Raw genomic sequence first — 10,768 nt, 5'->3', positions numbered from 1 at the left:
GTATAAAACTTTCTCAGAGAAATGGGCTTCTTGACAACACATTTGGGGCCCCTTCTGTCTCCCCAGAGCTATTCCTATTCCTTACTTACCGATATAAATTTTCCCACTCTTTTTTTTTCTTTCTAGTACCCAGGATCAAACTCAGGACCTTGTGCTTAAATTTTCCTACTCTTAGCCTTTGCTGTTCCTTAGAATTCATTCTTCAACTTCAGGGAAACATGAACTCGGCATATCTGACATCTAGGAGGTTGAGGTTACATTTTTTCCTATATCAATAGTAACAAAAGTGATTGTTTTTTGATATTGTATAATGAATGTATCAACATTTGGAACATTATATAACTTAATAAATGTGAATTTTTTCAAATAATGCTTAATGTTCCCAAATCATACTTGAGTCAAAAGTCCATTGCAAGAATAACTAATAAATTTTAATGTAATACTGTCTAAAAAATGTACTAATAGGGTTATATAGTCAGGTTATAACTAACTTTTAGGAAATTGCCACTAGATGAGTTTTGGTGTAATATCAAGTAACAATGTCCTCATACACTGAAAAAGCTGGTAAAATATTTGTCTCTTTTTAACTACATGCCTAAATGAAGCTAGACTCAAAAAATATTGTATTTTGTAACAATGAATTCAGAAGCAGACACTTGAATCCATACATCTATTATGCTAACAAGTTTCACAAAATGCAAAAAATACCAATGTTCTCATTTTTGTTGTTTTTGGAAAATATAGGGGTTTTTTTTCATTAAAATGTTTTGTTTATTTCACCATCCAAATATTGATCATTGTTACTTTAAAATAAAGTAATAAAAGAAAATTTAAAAAATAAAATAAAATAATAAATACATATTTAAATTTTTCTCAATTTAATTTTCTACCACAGTAAATCTTAATAGGTTAAAACCCATACGCAGTGTCTTCAGGGTGTTTATGTTTACGAGTATAAAATATTCGTGAAATTCAAAAGTCTGGAGGACTGCAGGACAGACTGAATTCCATACCTCAAAGAAAAATGAACCCAATAAATCTCCTTATAGAGAAATGTATGACAAAGCTACCTCTCCTAAATCACCAATGTGACATCTACTTAGGCAATGACAGCTAAAGAGAGTGAGGATCTGAAAGAACAATAAATGAATCTGATGCTGGAAAAATAAAAAGGGAGCGGAAGGAAGGGGAAATAAGATGTACAAATTCCCTACAGTGAATGCAATCATTAGGTACTGCAAACATGTACTAATAAAAATTTTAAAAACTAAAAATAGATCTACAAAAATAAAATAAAATAATGAAGATATTATTACATACAAAAAAGAAATTATTAAAAGTTCATTTATAGCCTTAATCTCTCTCTTGGGTCTTAGGAATTAGTGAAAAAGAAAGTTTTAAACAACTAACTTATTATTACTAGCAGTTTGGTTATATAAAATGTGTCATATTAAGGGTTAATGGAAGAGATTAGAGAAAATGATTTTGATTGGTGAAACACTAATCAGAGTGCTCAAACAAATCACTGAAACATGTCATTTTATTTGTGCAACAACTGATAAGATAAAACAAACAGTGAACAAAATTCCTTTCCTAGTGTTATAGTGAATCATTAAACATGAAATGAGGTTCTAAGCTCATGAATGAGTTTATTTCTAATGGTGAGAGAATTAAGCTTAAAGAAGAAAATATAAGGTGAGTAATATCATGTATTGTAGTACCATGTGTTGTAAAATATTCTCTGTAGTAAAGTTGTCAAGATCAGTTGTGTTTGGTTTTTATAATCATATAAATGACTGAATAACTTAAAATTATTAATTCTTATTTAGAATTTCATAAGTGAAATTTTCTTTGGCTTGTGTATGTGTGCTAATTCAAAGACTGTTTTCCTAGAAAATGACTGAGGGAATAGGATAAAACAAGAATAATCAGTATAATACTTTAATTTTAAGTATCTTAGTTCTAAACTCTTTCTTAAGGGATGGCACTATAAACCCAGAAAAGTTAAATTATATGGTTATAGTTGGTATCTGACTTTCACCTCATCCAAACTATAATTTAAAGTCAAAGAAAGAAGAGGGTACAATACAAATATTAACAATACAGAAAATTATAGACATTTTAATCATAATTAGCAGGTGTAGTTGAAGAATAGTAATCACTGAGTGAATGCTGAACCCTCAGGAGACTAATAAGTCCTTATTACAGAGCCATCTATCCAGTATTTTCATGTACTAGATGTGAATCTGGCTTTCATCTTTGCCACACACTTCCATTTCCTATGATTCCTCCACTTTTAAATAGAATTTCAAATTCAGAAACTCTACGTAGGACACTGAGTTTCACAGTGAATCTTTCATTTTAGTGCTGTGGATTAGGGTTATAGGAAGAAAAACAAAAACTCTAAAAAATCTAAAACATATAGAAAATCTAACTTAGTCAGTGCTCTGGGAATGTTTATGAGCTAGGTACTGCAGTAGAGAAAAGAAAGACCGAGCAAAGTATGACTGAATCCCTGCTTATGTTCAGTAGGAAAGAAAGATGGCAATGATAGAACAAAGTATAAAATGTGATAGTAACTGAGACAGAAAAACTGTTACATGAGTTTACTATGAAGTAATGATAGAAGAATATTAGCTGTCCTAATGATCTTAGCAAATGGAGAATAATGAAATCAAGGAAAATACTTTGGTCTGCTGAAGAAAATCTCTAAAAATGTCTTCATAATGATAAATATTAATTTGTAAACAACTCAGAAACATTGCATGGCAATATGTATTTATATACAAAATATGTAACACAGATTAATGATGTCTTAGAAGAAAGTACAGTATATAATTTATGTAATTCATGTGTGAGAGCATGTCTCACTCCAAAACCACAGGGTTTCATGCTTTATATTTTATAACCACTTATTGCCTATTAATTCACATTTAACTCAAAGTTAGTGCCTTAGTTTTACACATTTTGAGGGCAATGTGATATAACTAATCACTGGAGAGAAACCTGTCTCATGCTGAAAGGTTTATTTACATTTATATATATACATGTATGCTGTATATACATATGGTATGTATGTGTATGTGTCTACTCAGCTGTGTGTGTGTGTGTATGTGTGTGTGTGTGTGTGTGTGTGCGCATGCGTGTATGGCTATAGTTTGGTTCTGGAATGTCCCGCTAAGGCTCATGTGCTAAAGGTTTGGTCATCACCTTATAATGATATCGGTAGGTGACAAAATCTTCAGGAGGCGGGCCTAGTGGGAGGTCTTAGGTCACTGGGGACAGGCCCTCGCAGGGATTGTGGGATGTTGGCTTCTTCCTCATTCAATTCCCTGCTATAACTCCTGCCACAGTGTGCTGCCTAACCAGAGTCCAAAGCCAAGGGGCCAGGCATGAGCTAGAACCTTTGGAACCAGGTGTCAAAATGAACCCCTTTTCACTTACAAGTTGATTTATTGCAGGTATTTGTTACAATAGCAGAAAGCACACACACATGCATGCACACATTGTAGGTTATTATCAAAAATTCCTTTTGAATTCAATGATCTTAGAGTCTCATCTTTACAGTATTTTCTTTGAAACCCCAGCCAAATCTGGTATTTCTTTCTTGCTACCATCTTTCAACTATAAAAAGGATGTACTTTCATTTGCCTAGCCTGTTTCATGGAATTTGTGACAAAATCAAATATAAAACATGTGAACTGAGAAGTAGTATTAGAGACTAAGTGGACATATGTATTTTAAGGTCTTTGAGGAGATACTGTGATTAAAAAAATAATGAAAAAATTCTTAGTGAAAAAGTAAACAAGTATTATTCTAATATATACAAAATTATGTTTGGGAGAATTCTAGTCAAAAACCATAGGATTTTATGTTTATCTTTTATAATCACTTATTTTAATGAACTCACATTTTACCTCAAAGATCGCACCTCCATTTTATACACTTTGTTGTCAGTGTGACATAATTAACAGGGGAGAGAGAAACCTACTTCCTAGTGAGAGCTTACATTTTATCATATAATCGTTACATATATTTTATCATAAAATTGCCAGGCCCTCTGGAATATTTTTGCAGCATTAAATTTTTTTTGTGTTTTTCTTCAAATTTTCAAGAATGATTTAAGAGAAAAAATATCTACTATCTTCTATCAGTAAAATATAAATGACTGCCATTTTCAATGTTTCCTTAAAACTTTATCACAGTCACACATATTTTATTACTTATCATTATTACACTCATTGTCTGATTTTCTATTTAATTTGCAATTTTTCATGTTGCTACATAGTCTTGATACCTATAAATTTAGCAATAAACTAAGATTTCAATTATCTGATACACCATTCTTTGCTCAACCAAGTCTCTGTGCTGGGTGGTAAAATTGTTCTAAATTTTTCACTAATATAAATCATTCTTTCATATCTTTCCATTTAATTAGTTTATTTCCTTATTATAAATGCCTAACTAACTTGGATTTAGAGAATTAAAGCATATAGGCATTTCATGGAATTCCTACAGTAATTGTACTACTGCTAAATCCTAATACTACATAATTGTCCTCAAAATCTCATTATTATTGACTTTTATGGTTATAAAAATTTGATAACAGTAAAACCAAACTATATTTTGGTATCTTTTACTGTCATCAAACTGAATATTTGCTCTATTCTTAATTATTATTTTCTGTTTACATCCTTTTCTTGTTTTAAAATATCAGTTGAAGCACTGAATATTTTACTCATCTTAAATGATATCTGTTTGCTTTCCTTCCTGTCTTCATTCTTTCCTTCCTTTTTGGGAGGAAGTCACTTTTCACAGTTTTTTCTTTTTTTTCTTCCACCATCTTCCCTTCTTACCTTACTTGCTGGGGGTGGGTATCTAATTTTAACTTTTAAAAAAACAATAATTGAAATTTGAATTTTAGAATACATGTGGTCTTTAAAATAGTCAATAGGCATCTCCCTGTGATTACTATCCATATATCTAGGAAGAAACTAGAGAATTGAAGCAACAAATAATTACTTAAAACCTCTAAGAGAAAATAACTGAGAGAGACACAGTGATAGGGAAAAAAATAAATTTTGATGATGTAAAAATCCATTCTTTGGAATAATTCACTACAATATTTACTTTTAAGAAATTAAAAAGAGTTCTCTAGAAAAATGATACCCAGATCTCAATTAAAAGAAGCTAAGCTTTTATCTGAGAAGTAAATTTTAATTTATTAAAATAAATTATATGAATACCATATGCATATTTAAAATTTGAGCCTTTTCTATTGTTCATTGAGCTGATAAGAAATCTACCTTCATTTCCCCCCTTGCATAATCTAAACATAGACTGCAAAATTGAATGCCAGGGCCAGTTCTCAAATGGGCTTTCGTACTCCCACACACTGTAGCTGGCTATCCTCCTAGTGGCAAAAGCCACAGAAAGGCATAGGAGGTTGAAAATAGCAAGGTTCAAGGTTAAATTTTACTACAAATTTAGACTTAGCAACCTGTTGTTTTCAGCCCAAATTATTTCCTCTCCCATGACAAAACACACAGTGTTCCTAATTGTAAGTCTGATGTATCGAACAGAGTCCATTATAGGAATTTTTACCATTAGCAATAAGACTTCCAGGCAGGCTGGGATTCTCTAATGGACAGACAGACAGACTTACATGGAAACTCAAATTATAATCAAACATTTGCTTGACAGACTCTGAGATGCCGATGTATAAAAACAGGAATACTATGATTTGACTATTTAATAGCAATAGATAAGAGAAAGAAGCATCATTTGTTTCTACATTGGAAAAAGTTTATCTAAAAACTCCCCAGAACATATCACAAAGCCTGATAAAGGAAGATGATATATTATGTATGACCTAATGAATGTTCAATAAATTCTAGAAATTTGCCTCCTTCCTGGAAGACAGTTCAAGGCTTTTTAAATCCAGTGTTCATTATTGATATCCAAGGGGAAATAATCTCATAAGCCTGCTTTTCATTAGATTTCTTTGAGGGAAGAGGGGAGCATGTACTCATATTTAGTAATCGTAGAGAACTAGGAAACCCAGGATTAGATTATGAAATTAAAATACTTCAGAAACCTCAATTTCTTCTCTCACAATAGTTAAGGAGGCATTTCCATTGTGGCATCCCCACCATTGAGTGGGAAGGAAGCTGGGACAGTGAGTATCTGTCACTGAGACTCACATTAGTGAACCTTGCTGGGAGGCAGAAATTAAATACATGGATTACAAACTAAGGAAATGAAGGCGAGATCTGCCAAGACCCTCTGGGAATGGAGCAGACATAGAAAAAAGCAGAAAGAAAGACCAAGTCCTTCCTGGTAGCGGTACTGAATTCTTAGGTCAAGCAGGGTCTGAAGTCAATTACACCCCTGGATTTTTAGGTGTATACTCCTCTAAATCTGTAAATTGTCTCCCCTTCCCCATCTTTCCTAAAACTATCTTGTAACTAAAATAAAGTTTACTAGTACCATTGGCAATATTTGGTAAATTTCCTCAACTTTCTTCTATGATTGATTTGTATGTTTCTGTTACTAATCAAGGGAAACTTACTGAGCAAGGGGACCCTAAGATCATCATATTCTGTATATGTTCATGTCATATTATATTATACTATGTTATATTTAGAGACATCACTTTGGGACTTGTTTGGCTATACTCATATATCTCTCTAGGTAATTTATTTTATACATTATTTTTACATTTATTTCTCAACATAATTTTTTTCATTTGTAAGTTGCCAACTTTTATCTCTGTGCTACATTGGGTATAATAATGAATTAATAGAAGAGTTCCAGTCACCTCTACCTGTGTCCCTCTCTCTGATCCACTGAGGTGCTTTTATTATCGGTACTCCAGCATACATTCTCTGTACCCTAAGCACACGGAGCCATATCTGGCACCTAACAGGTACAAATGCTGCTGGATTTCTTCTTAGGTGAAGTCATCCATTTTCTCTTCCTACAGCACTCGCCCTGTTGATGATGATGTGTGCTTGAAACTTCTGCCTGCTTCAGTCCCCCTCCCCCAATCTTATAACAGACATTCTTAAAATGATTGATGTTTTTAGGAAATAAAGATGATAATGACTGCAGTAGTTATTATGTTTTAACCTTTCGAAGGTGTTTACTGTTAAATAAGAACTGCTTTCAAAAGAATGCATGTAGAATTTAATGGTGGACTGTAATTGAAAATACTGAGATAATAAACCTTATTGACCAACTGAAATTATATCAATACAACTACCTTTCCCTTTCCCAGAAAAGTATGCTTGCTCTTGCTCTTCTTTTTCCCCTACTTCTATTACAAGTATTTTTCTTATTCGTCCTTCTCAAGGTCTCTTTAGACCCTAGATAAGCAGTCAGCTTTATCACACTAATGACCAATATTCTATTGGGAATAGTGTGGCTTGAAGTAAAGTACTATGTAAATCACTTCCTGGCTTAATGAGAAATAGATCAGTTAGTAACCTCTGCCATGGGTTCAGTTTGCTCTTCCAGACATGGGAAAAGAAAGGAATGGCTCCTTTCCTTACCCCTTGTAGGGGGCACAAATGATACTTCTACAACAAAAGCTAAATTAACGAAAGGCAGTAACAATACATTTACTTAATAAAATTTTCTTGTGTGACATGGAAGCCTTCAGAATGAACTGCCAAAAAGGAATTGTCCCTTTTAAGTTCAGATTTTAGGGAGGTTCCTCTTACGCGGAGATTTCAGGGTGAATGGACCACTCTTCAGTTACAGGCTTGGAAGGAAAGTGTGATACTGTAACAGACTCAAGGGGGCACTCAGCAAAGCCTGACTCTTCGGATTCCTTGGGGCCTCACCAGGCACCAACCCAGATCCAGCAGGTCCAGGCCAGGGTTTCTTCTGGAAGGAGCTCTCGGCTCTACTATCAGATAACATGGCACAGAGAATTTTTTTCTTACACAGTGTGATCCAATGACCTCCCACTAAACTTCATCCACCAAAGGTTCTACCATGTCCCCGAGAGCCAACCTGGGGACAAAACCTCCAATACAGGGACTCTTAGAGGACACTGGTCCAATCCATGGCACACAGAAAGGGAGAAGCTTTGAGTAATAGTGTTAGGCTATCTGACTTTCTTTGAGATAAGGAGATTCTAGTTTCTAACCTACTGAGAGAAGAGAAATTCTGGTTTCTAGGACTTGCTTCAGCAAAGGACACCAGAAGGGCAGAGGACTGGCTTCGGGACTCTTTTTGAGACCTTCCAATGTCCTTCCTTTCAAAGTACTCAACATGCCAAAGCGCCACAATTGGGGAAATTATTTTTTGATTCTTAACACAGACATTTAGCCAAATGTTTCCATGACGTTATTTGACTAACAAACATCTAGGTAGTTTTCAAGGAACCAAAATTACAAACTAAACAGGATATAGAAATTTAAAATTTTTCTACTGACTTTTAATTACAAAAGTGAAATTTTAGGACCACCTTACCTTTTGCAAAGTTGAAATTTCAGAAGAACTCTCATTTCTTGAGCTTTCCATCACATACTCATTTTAACCCCAATAATTTTTCAACAAGAAAATATCAATAGCTCCTTTAAAAATTTTTTCATTAATATCAGTGAAAATAATGTTTAATTGAAGATCATAAATGTGAGATCTCCTGTACTCAAGTCTTAATTTTTATTATAAATTTAATTAACTCATTGTAGTTAGAATTAGAAAAAGCCTGTCTTCTTAGGAAAAAAAAAAGTTAATCCATAAGTTTAAAATACATTAAGTAGAACTGCTAGAGTTGAGCTTGTCCTTAATGATGTTAACAATGATTTTACATATTTCTATGTATTATTACTAGACATAAAATTACACGATTTTTTTTATTCAGTTCTAACCAAGGAAAATAGTGAAATTGATAGAATTTTATTCCTAATATAGCAGTCAAAAAATCTTTCACTTGTTCTGAACTTGACATTTATCAATGTCTTCTTTAACTCTACTTACCCAAAGAGGGTGAGGTTCTCATGAGGCATTTTTCTCAGTATTAAATTCCACTCCTACCCAAAAGGGAAACAAGCTCCTTCCTTTTAGATAAGCACATCGGTTTCCAGAAGGTGGCGCTCTAGAATAGTTTAACACCCAGGTTTGCTTCCGTCTGAGACAAAGCAAATGGCATTCATTAGCTTTCAAGTTAACTGAAATTCTGAAAGCAGAGTGTGGGTATTCAAATCACATAAACGCCCTTCTGTCCTTTTAGTCAGCATTTAAGACCCTATTTCCCTATATCTTGTGTCCTGTCTGAGAAAACTACACCACAACAGTCTAGATATTGCACCACTAAAACAAAGCAGACAAAAGTACAATGAGATATGTTCGAAAAGTAGGTCAGTTTAATATGATAAAATACTAACTCTTATTCTCTAATATAAATATATTACATGTATTTAAATAATATTTTATGTCACACAATTGAATGTAGGTAAAATTTATGTAAAATCAGAATATGAAAAATTTGATAATTACAGAAATTTGTGATTTTTCCAGTGATTATTAAAAAATATATGGGATTACCAAAACATCAGCTTTAATAAAAATATATGAATAAATAAATAAATAAATAAAAATAAATAAAATAAAAATAAAAATATATGAAAGACCTAAAAAATTAAGTCAAAAAATTAGAGAATTTCTTCAGGGAAGAAATTAGAATTCTATTACTTTGTGAATTTTTATATAAGGTTGTTAGAAATCCTTGCCTAGTGATAGATACGTGGCATTTGGGAAGTGATAAAATTTGAATTTAATGAATTATCTATTTTCTATGCAAAGACAGATTGAGAATATTTGTGATGTCTCAGCTTGTAAATACTTATAGCACATTTATTTATTTATCACAGTGATAAGAACTTATTCAATAGTAAAATGAAAACTACTGTGTTTAAAATTGAAAACTCCAAAATTGAAAAAACTAATTGTTTTTTAGAAGACTTGAAAATGTTAGTCATGATCATTTAAATCTGAGCGCTATTTTGAGTATTGTTGTTTATCAATTGCTATACAAACCATAATAAGTGCATCTTTAATACAACAGTAGACATGTGATATTAGAGGATGGATAAAAACATATTGGAAACTCATCATATACAATGTATTTAGTACCACTTTTGCTATCATATGCATATGAGTGAATCCACTGTTACTTTTATGGTGCATCATAGTTTAAAATATATGTTAATGTTGAAAGCAGAGATCCCTCACCTAAATATTTAAAGAGTTCTGCTGTTATATACAATCTGTTTTTCTTACAATAGGTAGCAACAATATTTGGATTGTTCAAAATTAATCATTACTTGGTCTTGGATAAAATAAAACTTTTCTATAGACTCAGTTATCAATACATAGAGGAATACCCATACCATATTCTTTAGAGTCAGGAGGATATCTGAATACTAAACCAGCAATTCATCTTAAAAGGAAAGGAATTACATGCGACATTACATATGTACTCTGATGATATTCATGTTTCCTATAATGCATCACTGAATGCAATAAACTCTACTCAATTATTTAAAAATGCGGAAGTTATATTTATTCTTTGAACCATTCTACAATTAATTATTTTTAGAAAAGGGATATTTCAGGAAAGGAACATTCTGTCAAAAAAAACCCATAAGATACAATTTTTCAAATTTTAATATTTGGAATTAAGTAGGCCAAATAATGAAAGCAAATTAATATTTAATTCTTAGGCCAATACAGGTATTGATTAGTACAATTCTCT

At 32.4% G+C, this 10,768-nt stretch overlaps 1 protein-coding gene across 3 annotated transcripts in view; it reads left to right on the top strand.

Annotated features, from left to right (window-relative positions):
* Positions 1 to 1,579: 1,579 nt before the first annotated feature.
* Pik3c2g (phosphatidylinositol-4-phosphate 3-kinase catalytic subunit type 2 gamma) overlaps positions 1,580 to 10,768 on the top strand; it is a 326,458-nt gene continuing 317,269 nt past the window's right edge. For all 3 annotated transcript variants that reach the window (XR_002395360.2, XM_087213485.1, XM_021259132.2), the window contains exon 1: positions 1,580 to 1,695. The gene's annotated coding sequence lies outside the window, so the exon portion shown is untranslated. The remainder of the gene's footprint in view (positions 1,696 to 10,768) is intronic.

The sequence above is a fragment of the Heterocephalus glaber genome, unplaced genomic scaffold, assembly GCF_053883595.1.
Source record: "Heterocephalus glaber isolate CG9 unplaced genomic scaffold, H.glaber_assembly_v1.0 deba00001444, whole genome shotgun sequence".
In the NCBI taxonomy this organism is placed as follows: Eukaryota; Metazoa; Chordata; class Mammalia; order Rodentia; family Bathyergidae; genus Heterocephalus; species Heterocephalus glaber.
The sequence above is the reverse complement of the archived record's forward strand: the minus strand, read 5'-3'. Positions and strand labels throughout refer to the sequence as shown.